At 37.7% G+C, this 7,004-nt stretch overlaps 1 long non-coding RNA gene across 1 annotated transcript in view; it reads right to left on the reverse strand.

Moving 5' to 3' along the window:
• Positions 1–2,185: 2,185 nt before the first annotated feature.
• Positions 2,186–7,004, reverse strand: part of LOC112156717 — an 8,590-nt gene continuing 3,771 nt past the window's right edge. The window contains exon 4 of the long non-coding RNA XR_002921029.2: positions 2,186–2,456. This is a non-coding gene — a long non-coding RNA (uncharacterized LOC112156717). The remainder of the gene's footprint in view (positions 2,457–7,004) is intronic.

Raw genomic sequence — 7,004 nt, forward strand, 5'->3', positions numbered from 1 at the left:
GCATCTCCCTAATGGAAAATACTGCCTGACCCGGTCCACTCATGTGGTCAATGCAGCCGGTAATGGTAGCGCTCTGCCTCCTGGCAAAAACCGATGATGAATGGATTGGTGCTGGGTCAGGACTTTCACCGGCGTCGGGCTCTTCCGGGCTCCAGTTCACTGCTTTGTTTGCATACAAAGGCTGAGGAGCGAGTTTTATCTTCCAGGACGTATGTAGAACACGGAGGAGTGGTTTTAGAAACACTGTGGTGATGAAGAAAAGTCTCTGAATAAAGTTTAGGAAAAATAGAATTATTGTCAAAGAATATCACCCTGAAACACTTTTTTAGTTTTATCTAAAATCAGAGGGTTAACTAACTTAGTACTTGTATGTAAATGAACATTATAAGAATAAAATAAAACAAATATACCAGAATTTTGTAAAAAGCAAACAAAAAAATCATGATCTATTCTTCAAAGAAAATGTCCATGAAAGGTAAAATATTTAAAATAATATATTTTATATAAAAATATAATTTCACAGACAAAATACATTAAATATTTTGCTGAAATGGGCAAGCTTTAGGCTAATCTGGAGTTGAGCTAATGTTTTGAAAAAATCCTGATGTTTTCTGCTAATTTGTTATCCACTGAAGTTTTTTTTGATAGAATCTAGAATTTTGCTTCTATTTTAGCAACATGCTAACATTTTTGACTAATTTAGTTGACTGAAGAATTTGAGGCTATGTTCGAGTTCAGCTAGTAATTAGCAAGCTAGCTTTTTTTGGCTAATTAGGCCTCTCCTGAGTTTTTTTTATATATATAATTTGGAGTTTAGCTAATATTTTAGCAATTTATGCTAGCATTTTTTTTTAGCTAATTTGTTATCTACTGAAGTTTTAATGCTAATTTAGAGCTTAGATTTTCTTTTAGCCACATGCTAACATTTTTGGTTGATTTAGTTTATTGATGAATTTTATGCTAATTTTGAGTTCAGCTAATAGTTAAGTAACGAGCTAGATTTTTCGCTAATTTGGCTTCTACTAAAGGTAAAAGGTAAAGCTACGGCTCCTACTGGGTCTTGATCAGTAGAAAATGAGACCAAATGGCTCTTTTACTGTTAAAGGTTGCCGACCCCTGCACTAGGTCACCCAAACAAATGATTTAAATGTTAGCAAACATGCTATGTTTCTGATTGACTCGTCTCCTTAGATTTAGCTTGTCTGGTCATTAATGTACAAATGACACAAATGGTTCTTGTAAATCATAAAAAGAAAGTTATGCTGTTTTAGGATGTGATAAAAACTCACTCTATGCTAGCGTTTGTTTTACTAGCTGTGCTAGCTTAGAATTTTGACAGAAGAATCTAGAAAATAAGTCAAATGTTTGCTAAGAACCAAAACTTTGAGCTAAATCAGGCTTATGCATCAAGAACCGGTAGAATTAGGATCAAAATATGAGAAAAACATTAAACTTTGATCAATGTCAAACATAAACATGATAATCTGAAACTGTGACCTTTGAAAAATGCTAATGATTGTTGGCTGACCTGGAGACAGCTATGGAGGACTTCCAAATGTAACCAGAGTAGATCATTACAGTATGGTCTTTACTGTATAGTTTGAGTTGGTAAAAAGTAAAAAAAAAAATGCTGAGTTAAAAAACTACATTTTTTGCTCAAAATCCCTCTTTACCAATGAAAGATAACAATATACATACAGTATACATATACATACATACATATTCAAACAGTGTTTCCCCACGTACTCCCATTTCTTTATTAGCGGTTTTGCGGTCTCCATGCCCCTACATGGAGAAATGGCATCAGCTGACTCACTGGACAGGATTATATATATGTATATCTTACTTTTTTGGAATTCAAATTGTGAAAACACAAGAATGTCTTTTTTAATTTTCAAATCAAAGTAAATAAAAAGATATTTAATAAGTAAATCTAAACATTTTGGGTTTTTTGCACATTTACTACTAAAAAAGTATTATTGTTTCTAATTCTACCTACTTGGATTAATGATGTAATAGTCAGTATGAGTGTTGATGACAGAAACTATTGAGATAAACAACATAAGAAACCTGTAGTTTATAATTTTTCAACAAAACGTCAGATTTAGAGAATCCTCATTCTTCACTTTGGATTATAAAGACAAAAATCACTTGAAATGATCACTTCCAGGAAGATTTTGCTTCGATTGTTTCACCCGTAGATAAGATTATTCTGAAAGAAGCTGCAGCTTTAAATCATACAGTCAGGCTTCAAAGCTCTGATCAGCATTCATAGTATTCTGGCTCGTTGTTTCTTGGGGGCAGACTGAAATAAACTTTGCTCACGCTGATGAAAATGACCTACATTTGCTCCGTCTCGCCTTGTTGGGCTCTAATAAGATCACGGTCCCGTTTGCAGCCTCGCCCTCGCCAAGAGGGGCTGAAGGCGGCGAGGTTTCTGCTGCAGAGATGACCACCTGGACGGAAACACAAAACTAAACTTTGGTTTAGAGTCAGAAACCAAATCCGGGTTTATTTAACTGATCGACGACGGCCTCAATGGGGCTTAGAGCCAAACCGTCCAATGAGATCACAAGGACGGTTACTGCAGGGCGACAAGATCACATTCCCATCGCATAACATTCACCATGTAGACAAAAATGGATCTAAAAAAGGGGCTCAGTGGACGGTTAGATGGGCGACTGGTGCGTTACAGAAGAAGAGCGCACCACGTTCTCTTCCGAAGGCAGCGGTGACAGAAATGAGACGTGACCGCGCCAGGGGCTTGAGATGAAGCGGCGCGCGCAGAGGAACGCCGCCGAACCTCGGAAGGACGGGCTTTGGAGGAAGTTGGAGGGCTCCTGACACACACGGAGCGCGCAGACGAGCTGGAGGGCCTCCAAGTGGAGTCAGAGTGGATTTGGGAAGTTTCAAGAGGCTGCGGATTCATGCGGCTGACATGAAGATTATCCAGAGTAAATAAACCAGGAGGAGAGCGCTCTGTTATTAGACAATGTCTCCAAAATCATCCTTTCATCCATAAATATTTGCTACAGTTTGATTGGACGAATCAAATCCAAGCATTTATGAATACTTTCAGAAAGATTAAAGCAATGAGTTTGACCAGTTCGATGATTTTTTTTAAATAATCTTGGTACCTCACATAATGGGTTTCCATTGGTTTGTACATTGTCTATACCAGAGGTGTCAAACTCAATCGCACACAAGGGGCCAAAATCCAAAAGACGTCTTAGGTTGCAGGGCAAACAGGATAAACATTTATTGAACACTCTAAAAGTACATTTTTAAAACTTTAAAACCGTAACTTTTTAATATAATTATGAACTAGATATATAGCATTACCTGTGATAAAGCTAGTGTGAATGATGTAAGCTGAATTTGGCTGCTGAAGATGCTGAAATTGATTGTTGAAAACGCTGAAGCTGATAACCAGATAAAATATTAGCTAAATGCCACCTTAGCCTAAAAAACAAAACAAACAAAAAAATAGATTAGCCAAAACAGCATGTGGCTGAAAAAAGCTAAACTTCAAAACAGCCTAAAAAACAAACAAAAAAGCCTAAATTAGCCAAATCAGCTAGCTTGTAAATATTAGCCTAAGTCCAAAACAGCCTTAAACTTTAAAAAAGTCTAAATTAGCCAAAATAGCTAGTATGTCGCTGAAAAAGCTAAACTCCAAAACAGCCTAAAAAACTGAAAAAGGCCTAAATTAGCCAAAACAGCTAACATGTAAACATTAGCCTAACTCCAAAACAGCCGAAAAACTTTAAAACAGCCTAAATTAACCAAAATAGCTAGCATGTAGCTGAAATATTAGCCAAACTCCAAAATAGCCTAAAAAAACTGAAAAAAGCCTAAATTAGCCAAAACAGCTAGCATGTAAATAAATTATTAGCTAAACACCAAATAGCCTAAACAGTTTTAGTAAATATCAAAATACTCTAAAAAGCTAGCAGAATGCCAATTCTTAAAACTTTAAAACCGTAACTTTTTAACATAATTATGAATAATAAAAAATGCAGGAATATTATTTAAGAATAAATCAACTTAAACCTCAAATAACTTTCATCATTTTACTCTACGTAAAAATGTATTTTGTCAAAATTATAGAAGTTAAAAATAAGAACAAGATAACACCAGGTCATCAATAATAATAAAATAAAATGATCTGGAGGGCCGGATGGAATTACCCAGCGGCCAGACCATGATACATTTGGTCTATACCCAACAAACATTTAAATTTGACCCTCTGAGTGAAATATTAATCAAGCAAAAGGCTAAAAAGTTTGGGTTCTCCATTTGTTTACTTTCAGTTTGTCAACATTAGTCAGGTGACTGCCGGACAACCATGTTGCGTTTTTTTGTGTAGTTTGGCCAGGAGTGAGAGTTATACTCAGTAATAACTTCCAGGTGATTTGAAAAAAATTAAAATGGGCTCATTTATATGTTATTTTATCACTAAAAACCCTCTAGCGGTTGTTTTCCACTAACAACCTCTAGAGGGCATTGTAGGTGTCTGTATCAGTATTTGATAGACTGTAATAATAGACAATCCATTATTACTGGACACAGTGAGGTGTCGACGTCATACAATATTGCCTTACCTCCGGCCCTCGTGAAATCAGGCCAAATCCGTCACCGTGGCTTCCTGATACGTACACCGCCATTTTAACTAACCCGTTGACAGTGATTGGTTTACAACCTTGATATTTTGTGTGGTCTTCCTGCCCGATACAGGCTTGACCATTTTTCATCCACTCGTAGAGCAGTTGTTGCCTAAGGTACTACGTAGCTCCTGTGCAACAAGTCCAGTCTTGTCATTCGCCAGTGGAAATATTACAAGGTGGTGGAGTTTGAGGAAGACAGAAGATGGTTAAGGTTATGAGGCATAGTTTCACCCCTATAGACTCCCAAGGTGTGGTGCAGAGAGAACATGTTCTTATAGCCGAGCATTTGATCTAAATCATACATCACCAAGTGCAAACCGTTGGATGTTGTGGTGTAAATCCTCTCCTCCACCTCTGGACTCAGTGGATACATACTCTCTAGAACAGGGATAGGCCACTCAAGGTGTCAAGTCAACTTTCCAGATATCCAATCATCACTGATTACCTGGTTCAGGTGTGTCCAGACAATCAGAACATGCCAGAGGAGGGTATGTTGGAAAACATATGGCCCTCGAGGCCTGGAGTTGGAATGTAGTGTTTCATCCAACAATCTGAACAATCTGATTGTCTGAGTCTACTCGGTCAAGTGTGAAGTTTGGTAGAGGAAGTATTATGGTGTGTGGTTATTTTGAAGGAACGAAGGCTTGAACTTTTAAATGCTTCAGGATACCAGGAGGGTTTGGGACAATTCCAAGAACCCAACTGTGTAGTACACATGTAGTACCCAATCCAAACCCCTTAATTTAGAGAACAACCCAACCTTGGATTTGAACCCATGAACGGTCTCAGGATGAACACTCTATATCCCTCATTTTAGCTTTTGTTGTTCCGTGTTTAAGATCCATAAAGACATGGATGAACTGGTTTGGTGAGGAAGACAGAGCCTCTGGAAGGGTTATTTCTAATCGTTTTGTCTTTCAACGCAGAATAACGTTGGATTTTATAAACTAGACAAGTGGAATGCGCAACTGTCACAGGAAGTAATAAATCTTCAAAGTAAAGTGTTGCCAAGGTTTGGATTTTCAAAGTAAAACTATGTGGCGTTTTTTGTAGATTAAAAAATTAGAAAACTTTGCCTCTTGGTTATTATTCGTCTTCAAAAACTTTTTGAGTTTGAGACCAGTTTGTCCATCAATGCTGAAAATATCTCATCTTTTTATCCCCAAAAATTGGTTGTTTCAGACAAAGAGAAGAAGGGAAAAAATGGCGTCAACCTTGGATCTACTTGAAATATGATGCATCGTGACACTTCAATGTTATTTTGAAAGCATTGTTTTGTGTTTGATTTAAAAAAAACACTACAAAAGTGAAATAATAAACTCAAGGATACTAAAATGTGCGATCTGAGGAGGTTATCTCCTTGTGGGATCAAATTCAGAGTGTGTAATATTTGAAATATGCTGAAACAGTAAAGTGTAGAGATGAGGCATCTTGTCCGTCCTTGTTGCTAGGCGCTGGCGGCGTCGCCAGGACACGTCGATTGGTTTCAATGTTTGGTCCGCAGGTGGAAGCAGCCACCGTGATAACGCACGCCACATGTGTGCGGCCATTTCTCCGCCCGTCTTGGCTCCCGCTCTGCGGCTGCCTGCTAGCTGCAGCTGCCAGAGCGGCGGAAGCGGTCGCTTTGACAAAGGACACCAGTTCCCCTGGGTGTCGGCGGGGCTGGAACCGGGACGCCCGGAACGTGCTGGAAGTGTCACTGTTTGCATTTGTTTCTGCTTGCAAAAAAAAACAAAAAAAAAGTGTCCTTGTGTGTTCGGGAGGCCACGGGGGAGGAGGGAACCACCTGCAACATGTATGGATGAGGAGGAGGGGGATAAATGACAGATGCATCACGAAACCTTTTGTAGAGATCAGGAACACGTGTTGGTGCACACATGGGAACGAGGAGCAGCAACAACACGGATTTAGGGATTTAATGAAACGAAAGAGTGAAGGAAAATCCAGGACTGAGGGATTAAATCTAGAATATGCCATTTTAAAAATAGAATGGAGAAAAAAAGGAAAATTTGATGCAGTTTGGTGAGGAAACGGGTGATGCAGAGCAGCTCCACCAGGGGGCAGTGGAACATTTTGTTCTTCCTCTTTATTTCATTTCATTTTATTCGACCATTTTATTCATTTATTTTATTTATGTTATTTGTTTATTTCATTTGTCGCTTTATTTATTTGTTTCATTTAGGGCTCTGATTTCATTTTGTTGATTTTATTTCATTTCATATTTACATTTAATTTAATTTAATTCTTTAATTTATTTACCATTCATCCATTTAATTTGATTCTTCTATTTTTTATTTTCATTCTTATAATTTGTTTATCTTATTTAATTCAAGTATC

Source organism: Oryzias melastigma, linkage group LG2 (assembly GCF_002922805.2).
Source record: "Oryzias melastigma strain HK-1 linkage group LG2, ASM292280v2, whole genome shotgun sequence".
Lineage (NCBI taxonomy): Eukaryota > Metazoa > Chordata > Actinopteri > Beloniformes > Adrianichthyidae > Oryzias > Oryzias melastigma.